Raw genomic sequence first — 10,990 nt, forward strand, 5'->3', positions numbered from 1 at the left:
ACAGGTATGTGTAGCGCTGGTCTTGAACCCTATTTTATTTTGGATTCTTTTGCCCCTACCTCCCTTCTCCACCCTAATCCCTTCCAACACCAGGTAGGGGAGAAAGAAGGTTAGTAGGGAGAGGGACCAGAGTTCTCTTTTGCTACTTCCTGCTGTTTAGGCTGGTTGCTTGGGGCAAGTCCGATCTTTGTTTCAGGATATCTCAAGCTTCTTCTCATCAGACTGCAACCACAGCGAGGAGGAGCAGCTGGGAGGAGGAGCAGCAGCCTTCTTCTTCCATGGAGCCTGAGCACTCTCTGGGCTCTGGCACTTATTCCCTCTCAGTGTCCTCCTATCTGCAGCTGGCAAAGGGCCCCTCTCAGACCCCCCATACCCCATACCTGGGATTAAAACAAAAACGTGTTTACAATAACCTAACTGAGTTTTTAAAGACACCAAAAGTTGCCGGGCGTGGTGGTGCACACCTGTGATCCCAGCACTCTGGGAGGCAGAGGCAGGTGGACCCCTGTGAGTTCCAGGCCAGCCTGGGCTACAAAGCAAGTCTAGGACAGCCAACGCTACACTGAGGAACCAAATAAATTAATTAATTAATAAAGGCATGTGCCACCAGGCCCAGCCCCAATGATGTATTTCCTTCAGCAAGACCACACCCCCAACACATCCCCGGGAAGCACAGTGCCACCACCAATAGGGGACTAAGGATTCAAATACCATCACATTCACTGCACAGTGTTCTGCCTGTCTCTGCCTCTCTAGTGCTGGGGCCGCTATGTCTCCATTCTCTTCTTGTTTTATTCTAATTTTAATTTTATGTGCGTTTGTGTTTTCCCTACAAGTATGGCTGTGTGAGGGTGTCAAATCTTGGAGTTACAGACAGTTGTGAGCTGCCATGTGGGTGCTGGGAATTGAACCTGGGTCCTCTGGAAGAGCAGTCAGCGTTCTTAACCGCTGAGGCATCTCTCCAGCCCCCCCCCATCCTCTTATTTTTAAATTAACAATTACACAGATGCAGCTGGGCATGGCGGCGCACAATCCCAGCACTCAAGGAGACAGAGGCAGGCAGATCTCTGTGAGTTCGAGGCCAGCCTGTTCTACAAAGTGAGTCCAGGACAGCCATAAATGTTTTATTTTATATATATATATATATACTTGTTCTCAAGGAGCTGGTTCACACGAGAGTGGCGACTGACAGTCCCCACACCGCCCTCCATGCTCTGATCGGGAGCAAGCCCCGGGGCCCTCCAAGGGTTCTACTTTAAGCTCTATGCCCAACCCTGTGACAAGTCCTAAGATTTGTATTTACCAAGTTGGAGACTCAAGAAAGTTGATGATGTTATTTCCAGCCTGGTGGGTTAGCTCAGGGAAGAAGTAATGTTTCAAATGGAAGTCAAAGGCACAAAGTGAAACCTACTGTCCCAGCCTGAAGGCAGAGGATGCGTGCCTCCCACTGACCAGCTGAGGCCCCTCTCCCTTACACATGGTGGTCTATTTTACTCCGCTTGCCAATTTAAATGCTAAACGTCCTCACTGAGATGCCCGGAACAACGTTTGGCATTATTTGTAGTCTAGACACCCTCATGTTACATGTAAAATCCACCATCAGTGGTAGAGTGCGCTTTACCGTGTTTTGTTTTGAAACAGCAATAAAATATATAAATAATGAAAGTAATCAGGCCAGGGGTGGAGGTATGTGCTTTAATTTGCAGCCCTTAGGGGTAGAGGCAACCAGATCTCTGAGTTCAAGGCTAGCCAGGGTTATATAAGTGTGACCCTGTCTCAAAAAAAAAAAAAAAAAAAAAATTAATCATCACAAACCCTGTAGGATAAGAACAATCACCACAATGAGGTTTCCAATAACAAAGAACAACATATATGACAGCATGCATGTAGCCCAGGTATGCATGTAGCCCAGGTAGGGTCTCTCACCCAGGTTTGTGCACGTACACTCTACAATGTTTGCACAGTGATAAAAATCACCTAGGGACGTATTTTTCAAAGCTCGTCCCCATTGCCAGTCAGCGTGTGGACTGCATCATCTTGCGATTTCCTCCGTGTCACCCCAGCTTGGATTAACAAGTACCACAGGCTGGGGGACTTTAGTGACACAGAGCGTTTAGTCAGGTCTGGAACGTCTGGAGTCCAGGATCCCAGCACAGTCAGGCTGCATACAGACAGCCCTCTTCCTGGTTTGCAGATGGCCGCCCCTTGACGTACCTTCACCTGCAACCCTCTCTGGTGTCTCTTCTTACAAGGGCACTAGTCCTAGTCACGTGAACCCCACCCACGTGGTCTGACTATCACCAGAAGGTCTCACATCATACGACCATTACACTGAGGATTGAGGATTTACAGATGAGGAAGAAGGAATTTAAGACTAGAGTTATGAATGCATCCTGGGTCCTTCTCTGAGCGTTACCAAGTTAAATCTTTTGTCACAGACTTGGGACTGTGCGAGAGCTGTGAGAACTTGGGACTGGGCAATGAATGCAATGAATGCTTCTGGAATGAGAAGATGAACCCAAACGTGACTTCAACTAAGGTTGCCACGTGCTCAGGCTCTCCTTGGAGATAACAGTCTATGCCTGGTGCGGAAGGTGCACACAGAAAGGATACATCCATGATATCCTTATCAATTCCTCAAGGTCCAGAGCATGTGCCCCGGATTCCCTTCTCTAGTGGCTCACCCACGTGACAAGTCCTTGGGGGTAATGAATGACAGATCCAGAACTGAGATGTTTCCATTGTGGAACAGTGGTTATGGTTTGTGGGATAACTAACAAGTCTGAGACTGAATCATGCCCCTGTCTCTTCCTTAGATGTGTGACCTTGACCTAGTCACTGACTGCTTGGGTCTATTCTTCACCTGAAAGTAGATAAAAAAAAAAATGACCCCTACCTTTTGAGGGCTTTTAAGATGGTAAAAAACTTACTATATTGGGGCTGGAGAGATGGCTCAGCGGTTAAGAGGACTGGCTATTCTTCCAAAGGATCAGGATTCAATCCCAGCACCCACATGACAACTCATAACTGTCTGTAACTCCTGTTCCAGGGGATCACACACACCACCACCACCACCACCACCACCACCACCACCACCACCACCAATGCATATTAGATAAATAAATTTTAAAAAGAGACTTAATAAAAAAAAAAAAAGAGCATACCTTTGCTCAGGATAAATAGGTAGGGGCTGTTAATGCTCTTTCAGCTTTGCTGTGAGGACATAGGAGCTCGCAGCTGAATATCAGGACTCCTCCGAAAACAGTCTACTGGTATGAGATTCTTGGTACTCATCTCCAACAAAGCACCTCACCTCTGGCTGGGACGTCTCTGACAGTCCAGCTTAACAAACTGATGCCATATTGAAAACCTTAGACGCCAGCATCCTGCCAAATCTCCCTTAATTAGCAGACATTCCTCTTGGAAGGATATTTGTATTTCACCAGCAGCTCGGGACGGCAGAATCTTGGGGCCTCTTGCCTGCTAATTCATCTGAGGCGGGGTGTAATCACACAGCTGCCTTCAGTAGCCTGATCCCCGAAATGAACGCTACTAACAGCGATGCCTGATGTGGTAGGCTGCCAGGGACACTTCAGCAGAGATTGCACATGATTGGGCACTGGTATTGCTCAGTCTTCACTGTGGGCTAGAATTTGGGCTAGCTGAGGCTGGCCTTAAATGTCTGATTCTCTTGCTTCCTGCCTCCATAACAGGTGTATGCCCCAGTGCCTAGCTGGCTCAGTGGTTGGTTCGTTTTACTCTTGATTTGAGGTAGGAGGTAACCGGCACTCTAAGATTGCTTGGTTTGCTTTAGGGGGGGTGTGTGTCAGATAGTCAACAAATGCCAAAGCAAGAAATCTTAAGTATTCCTAGTGTTAGCCTACGGATTCTCACCATATTACCCAGAAGCCCTCGCCCAACATGCCCACACTTAAGTCGCCATGCTCAGACTGTCTCCACCCTGAGCCCATCATCTTGAGTCCATCCCAAGTCACCCAAGGCTTGTTTCCACATAAACACCAGTGACATCTGAGAGCCACTGCATTCTGCTTTTGCTTCTGAGATTGTCCCCTCTCATCATCCCAGGGCCTGGCTTTGTGCTTGCTAATCTCAGGGTAGTGAAGAGGAAGGAGGCAGCCACATCCCGGAAAGAGCTGAAGAACTTTTGCAAGGGCAGGAGCAGGCAGGGCCTGGTTACACACCTTTAGTCCCAGCACCAGGAGGCAGAGGCAGGCCGATCTCTGTGAGTTTGAGGTCAGCCTAGTCTACAGAGTGAGTTTCAGGACAGCCAGGGCTACACAGAGAAACCCTGTCTCAAAAAACAGCAACAGCAGCAACAACAAGGTAAAAAGAGAGAGAGAGAGAGAGAGAAGCATATGAGCATTTGCTCCCTTTCCAATGTGCCCTGAAAAAAAAGAGTTACTAGAAACTACCAGAGGTCATGTAAGACACAGAGACTCTGGAGTCAAAGCTGCCCCTTGGACAGCTTAATCTCTGAGCATCAGTTATCCACCTATGAAATGGGCATGCTAAAACCCGTTTTCCAGGATTCTTTTGTGAATAAGCCAACAGAGCCCTAGATTCTTGTTCTTTCTAGGCACCTGCCATAGCATATTTAACTGTTTAAAATTCGTCTCCGTGTTATAGCCCTAACTCCCAAGGGTATGTCTGGCACAAGTGTTTGTCAAAGAGATAACATTTGTAGAGATGAAGCCTGCCAGGCTCACAGATGATCTGCCATAACTTAAATATTCATGCACACACGTGCACAAAATGAAGAGGAGAGAGGGAACCTGCTTCCTGGGATTGGGTTTCAGGAATCAAGAGGGCGGTGCCTACTGTGTAGGGCAAACACTATTTGGAATCGAAAGATCTGGACTTAAATCCTGCCTGTCTATAACCATTTCTGAGGCTATACCATGATTGCTTACAGATCATCTGTTTGGTTAGCCTCTCTTTTATCTCGGTCCTCTTAGCAACCTTAAGCCCCTTCTAGAAAGACCCCCAACAAAGAGGCTTTCTATGATAGAATTCTACCAAGGCTCCCCTGAGCTTTTCAAATAGGCCTAGACCTTTAGGCTTGTGTATTTATTTCTAGATTCTCTGAATTTTACTTTTAAATTTTATTTATTACCATTATTTTTGAGATAGTGTTTCTCTGTGTAGTCCTGGCTGTCCTGCAGCTTGCTGTTTAGAACAGACTGGCCTTGAACTCACAGAGATCTGGCCTGCCTCTGCCTCAAATTGTTCTCCGACAAGCCTGACCTAATTGTCCAAATTTTAGCAAGAATCCTGCTAAGTTGGTTCAACCCCAAGCCCCTACCTTCCGCCTTTACACAGCATCAATATCAACCTGGGATCCTCTTCCTCTACTTATTCCCCCAAAGTGACATGGCAGCTCCTGACCCATCTTTAAGAGATGATGGCTTAGCCATTAAAGGCACCAGCTGCTCTTCTAGAGGACCTGTGTTAAGTTCCTAGTACCCACACAAGGGCTTACAACCGTCTGAGACTCCAGTTTCAGGAGCTCTGATGCCCTCCTTTGGCCGCCATGCACATAGATACCTACAGCCAAAACACCAGCACACACACAAACAAACAAAAAACCAGACTTTAAAAACACTTGAAAAGAAGCCCGTTGGGTGGGGCTCGATCACATTTTATCCTTACCTTTCTGGCCGCTGACCCTGCCCTGCTCCTTGCCAGTTCATGTTATGCTGAATTCAGGGCTGAGCCCAGTGTCTCTGCATCACTGCAAAAGCCCTCTGCAGTGGTCCCTAAACCCACCACGATGGCCCTTCCTTGAATAAAATCAGCCAGGCCTTCTTAAACAAGAGTCATTGATTTTTTTTTTTTTTTTTTTTTAACTTCCTACCAACCCCAGCCAAATGAGATCCTGATTGAGTCCTTATTAACGAAAAGGGCACAACCCGAGCAGGGGCTTGAAGATGTCTTCCTTCACCAAATACCTGGAAATACTTGGAAAGCCAAGCGTGGCTTTTTGCTGGGTTTGGAGGTGGTGGTGTTGGTGGGGGGGGAGGTTGGTCCAGCATCCGCCCAGAAATGCAAAACCGCCAGAAGAAAAGCCCAGAAAAGGAAGGGCACTTTTAAAAGAAAATCAAGGTGAATTCCAGGCACAAACCGTCCACCGGGAAGGGGGGCTTCCAGACTCCCTCCTCCCTCCCCACCCCCCTCAAGGTGCGCAGCCCGCGCCGCCCACCCCGGGCGCGACTGGGGCGAGGAGGAGCTGCGCTCTCTAGGACCCGAGGAGGGAGAGCTGCAAGGAGACGGAGCTTCCAGCGGGCGCTGCCGCGAGCGGCCGGCCGAGGGGGCTGGAAATGAAAGTAAAGCGCTCCGGAGCCACATGGACCGAGCTGCCCGGGCGGCGGCGCCGGGAGCAGGATGCGGCCGCCCGTAATTAAATAGCATTTACTCTTATTATTACTAATAATAATAACGTAATCATACCTCTAGTCATAGCATACCATTTATCGGGCTCGGCGCAGGCCCGCGGGGAGCGCAGCCCGGCCGAGGTGAGTGCTTTGGCGCGGCCGAGCCCCGCGGGGCAGAGGCCCGGCCAACCGCGTCCCCAGCGGCGCGCGAGGTTGGGGCGCGCGGGGCCGGGGCGCTCGGGCAGGGGCCCGGGCAGGGCCGTGCGCGGAGGCGGCGCGGGAAGCCGGGGCCAGGCCACCTGGAAAGGCGGCATTGCAAGAATAATGCAATAGCTCCCCGTTTACCGTGAACTGGTTTTTTTTTTTTGGGGGGGGACCTCTCTGCAGATCCCCGTACCCCTGCCCCAAAGTTTCAAAGTTATTGTGTGCCCGGGCACCTGCCACCTGGGAGATTGAATCTGCAGTGCAGCCCCCAGGGGATGTCTTGGGGTTTTCTTCCGTGGTGGCGGTGGGGGGGAGCAGTCTCCCCCGGGGTCTAGAGCTTTGGGCTGCACGGATGCTTTGCGGATCCCACTGCAAGGGGGTGGTCCGAGTCTGACAGTAGGGGATCCCCCCTCTCCTTTTGTATTCGCTTTGGATCTGCAGTGCCTAGAGGTGGAGGGGCCGCGGCGAAGGCCAGGGACAATGGCCGGCTGATGGGTTGCCGGAGTCGGTTACGGCGGCCACGCGAGTCCGGGGATCCGGGGCCTGCGGGCCCAGCCCTGGGGGAGGGGGCGGCAGGAAAGGGGGGCGCGGTCTGGGTCTGCTGAGCAGAAGGGCATTTCCGGTCGTGGCATCCGCCACGGGTGGGCAGTAACCAGGTGGGGGGTGCACGGGGGCTGCTGGGTGCCGGGACTCTGCCGATTGAGGGGTGCCCTGGCAGGGCTGGGTGCCCTGGCAGGGCTGGGGTCCCTGGAGAAGCAGAGCCGACCCCACCAGGGCTCTCAGCGGACAGAAGCTCCCCTCTGCGACTCAACTCTTTCTTTCCTGCTTAGAGGACCCTCAGGTTCAGGTGTTGGTAAAGTTCCTGGGTTGGGGCCCTTCCCAAAGACAAAAGCCCCCCCCCCCCCCAACACGCCCCAGGAGTGGGAAGGGATCCTGTAGAAAGAATTCATTCTTGACAGAACAGGATGGCTGAGGTGCCAGCAGGACATAGATGGGGGAACGGACCTGGAGGGGTCTGGGCTTCAAGTCCGGGGACTGGGGGCCCACAGCGTGGGGGATTTAATTTTTTTCCAGGTTGTTAGTCAGGACTGAGGTCCTCGGGCACCCCCCCCCCAACTTCTTGCCATTTTCCCTAGTGGCAGCAGTTCATCCAATTTGATGAAAATAGCGGAATGCAGAGCCTTGAATTTTTACACAAATGTGATAATTATAGTACGTTTAGCAACTATGTTGGACATGAAATTCCAGCAGAATCTTTCCCTCTACTCCCGAGACAGGCCCAAAGCTGGGTGAAGCAGGTTCTTGAAGGGGGAGTGTGTGTGTGTGTGTGTGTGTGTGTGTGTGTCCGTGTGTCCGTGTCCATCCATCCTGAGCTGGACATACATGGGCTCATCTGCCCTTCATGGCCGTTATGGTAGACATTTTCCATCCTTGTTTTCCAGATGAGGAACTGAAGGTGTAGAGAATTGGGCATCTTGCTGGAAATTTACACAAGAGACAGGATTCCTAACTAGTTACCAGACTCCAAATCTCCGATTCTGGGAGGGAGCCCTGAGGGTGAGGGAGTGGATTTGTGGTTCCATAATGTCTGTTTAATGGTTACTGTAAGCTATAACCAGTTTAGGTAGGACAGTTCAGAATGTAGCCATGTGGCTTGTTGAATTTTTGTTTGTTTTTTGTTGTTGTTGTTTTTAGACAGGGTTTCTCTGTGTAGCTTTGGCTGTTTTGGACTCTCTTTGTAGAGCAGTTATCCACCTGCCTCTGCCTCCGTGAGTGCTGGGATTTACAGGCGTGTACCACCAAGCCTAGCTACTTGTTGAATTTTTTTGGATGCTGAGTTCAATTTTATGAGCTTGTCTCTTGATTCTTAGGTATGGGACAGTACAATCTTCTCAAACCCAGTACAAATATAGTGGGTTTGAGACTCTTAAAATGATAATACCTGCATAGCTATTATTCACTTATTTCAGTTTTCTCAGAGGATTATTGCCTCCGTCAGTTAACCTAGGCCTCTTCCTGGATGCTTCTAGCCTTCATACAATCTTATCTAGGCCTAGAATGTTTTCAGTCTCTAACACGTACAGCTGAACAAGCTCACCCTTTGTTGTTCTTACTGAGCTCTGGGCCAGCTGGTTCAACTCTGCTGTTCTGGCTCAAACTCCTCTCCAAGTTGACCTATTCAGTCTGGCTTCTCTTAGCCTCTGAATTGCTCTGCTTGACCTCAAACTAACTCCAAACAACCTTTGCTAATCTTCTGGCTCCTTCTCTGCTCATTCCGTGTTCACCTGTGTTCTTCGTCTGCAAACCGTTTCTCTATCACTGTCCAGGTAAAACTGCCTCTTCTCTCTCCTTCTCTGTGTTGCTCCCTTAAGTAGCTTCCCTTTCCTCTCTGTTCTCCGAAGAGTCGGGCATATCCTACTGTGTCAAGTCTTTCTCTGATTTGTCACTTTTTCTGCCATCAATTAAATATCACTTTCAAACATGGGCGCTTCCTTCTACAGGGCAACTTTACCTTCATTGGGATTAAAGGCATGTACCACCATGCCTGGATCTAAGCTTAGCTTTTCCTTACCTTAAACTTGCTCTCTACCAGGCTGGCCTTGAACTCAGATCTGCTTGCCTGTCTCCTGAATTAAAGGCATGTTTGTATTCCAGCTGGATCACACAGACTTAGAACATCTTTGGATGTGATCTCTTGCCAGGACAGCCATGTTCTGAATTAAAGTTCCTCTACATTTCTCCGGATAGCTCTGTTGTTCTGAAACTCACTTTGTAGACCAGGCTGGCCTCAAACTCAGAGGCCTGCCTAGCATGCCTGACCGGAGACCTTGTTTTAAAGGAAAAAAGGAGGGGGGTGGTGGTGGCTTGCAAGGTGGCTCAGCAGATAAGTGCTCTTGCAGAGGAGTTCAGTTCCCAGCACCTCCGTCAAGCAGCTCACGACTGCCTGTAACCCCAGCTCCAGGGGATATGACACCCTTTCTGCCGCCACCTGCACTTGCATGTCCACATACATGAATAAAAAACAAAATCTTAGCCAGGCATGATGCACACCTTTAATCCCAGCACTGGGGAGGCAGAGGCGGGAGGGTCTCTGTGAGCCGACGGCCAGCCTGCCCTACAGAATTAGTTCCAGAACAGCCGAGGTTGTTACACAGAGAAACCCTGCCTCGAAAAACAAAAACAAAAAACAAAAAAAAAAAAAAAAAAACCAAAAATAAACATAATGATAATAATTTTTAAAATATTAAAATCTCAGTCTCCCTGCACGGGAGTAATAGAAGTTAACCCAAGATAGTCTTCCTTGTCCTCTTGCCTTGGGCAAGCATCCCGTTCTTTCATCCTAAGCTCCACTTCCTACAGGAAACTTTCCTGCACATTCCCACGGGCCACCTTGCCTTCTGTCCTGCACAGACCAGTGAGCTCTTTTCTTTCTTCATAAGTTCTCAGCTTTGTTTCTTTTCTTTCTTTTTTTAAAACAGGGCTTCTCTGTGTAGCCGTGGGTGTCCTAGACTTGTTTGTAGACCAGGCTGGCTTCAAACTCAATGAGATCCACCTGCCTCTGCCTCCCTGAGTGCTGGGATTCCAGGTGTACGCCACTGCGCCGAGCTCAGTTTCATTTTTAAAAGGCTAATTGTGTGTGTCCATACACGAACACGTGTGTGGATGCCCGCACCTGTGTACAAGCACAGACTCCTGAAAAGGCAGGGTCTCTTCCTGAACCTGACCCTCATGTATGGGCTGAGCTCTTAGCCATCGGACCATCTCTGTAAGCCCATGCTTTCTTACCGAATTTACCTTCCTGTTTCCAGCCAGACCATAATAAGGAGCTTGGTCCAAGACCTGCCTCACAGTAGCTTACCAGAGGGCCTTTTAACTTGGTAGGTCACACAGGACTCTGGGACAGGGTGAACATCCAGAGACAGAAAACTATTCCAAAGGCCTAGCTCTGCAGTGTACATTTCTAGCAAGAAACACATTAAGCCTTACATTCTTTACCTGGAAAAGAAGTATTAAAAAATACCTACCCCCTCCCCCCCACGACAGGCTGGGTGGTGCATGCTTGTGATTCCAGCACTTGGGAGGCAGAGGCACAGACGGTCGGATCTCTGTGAGTTCAAGACCAAGCCTGGTCTATTACCCTGTTAAGAGAGGGGAAGGGGAGAGGGAGAAAAGAAAAGGTCTGCCTGATAAAATTTCTAGAAAGGAAAGATGACACCACATCTGTGAAATGCCTTTTGTTATAAACTAACCAAAAAGCACTATACATATACACATACACATACTTTTTTCTTTCTTGTTTGCTTGCTTTTGTTTTGTTATTTTGTTTTGACAGTTTCTCTTTGTGTCCCTGACTGTCCTGAAACTTACTCAGTAAACCAGGCTGGCTGGAAACT

The 10,990-nt window shown here is 49.3% G+C and overlaps 1 protein-coding gene across 1 annotated transcript in view; it reads left to right on the forward strand.

Annotated features, from left to right (window-relative positions):
* Positions 1-6,252: 6,252 nt before the first annotated feature.
* The window catches only part of Zc3h7b (zinc finger CCCH-type containing 7B), a 46,554-nt gene continuing 41,816 nt past the window's right edge, over positions 6,253-10,990 (forward strand). The window contains exon 1 of the mRNA XM_055602955.1: positions 6,253-6,533. The gene's annotated coding sequence lies outside the window, so the exon portion shown is untranslated. The remainder of the gene's footprint in view (positions 6,534-10,990) is intronic.

This window comes from Psammomys obesus, unplaced genomic scaffold (genome assembly GCF_907164565.1).
Source record: "Psammomys obesus unplaced genomic scaffold, mPsaObe1.curated_primary_1811, whole genome shotgun sequence".
Classification (NCBI taxonomy): Eukaryota; Metazoa; Chordata; class Mammalia; order Rodentia; family Muridae; genus Psammomys; species Psammomys obesus.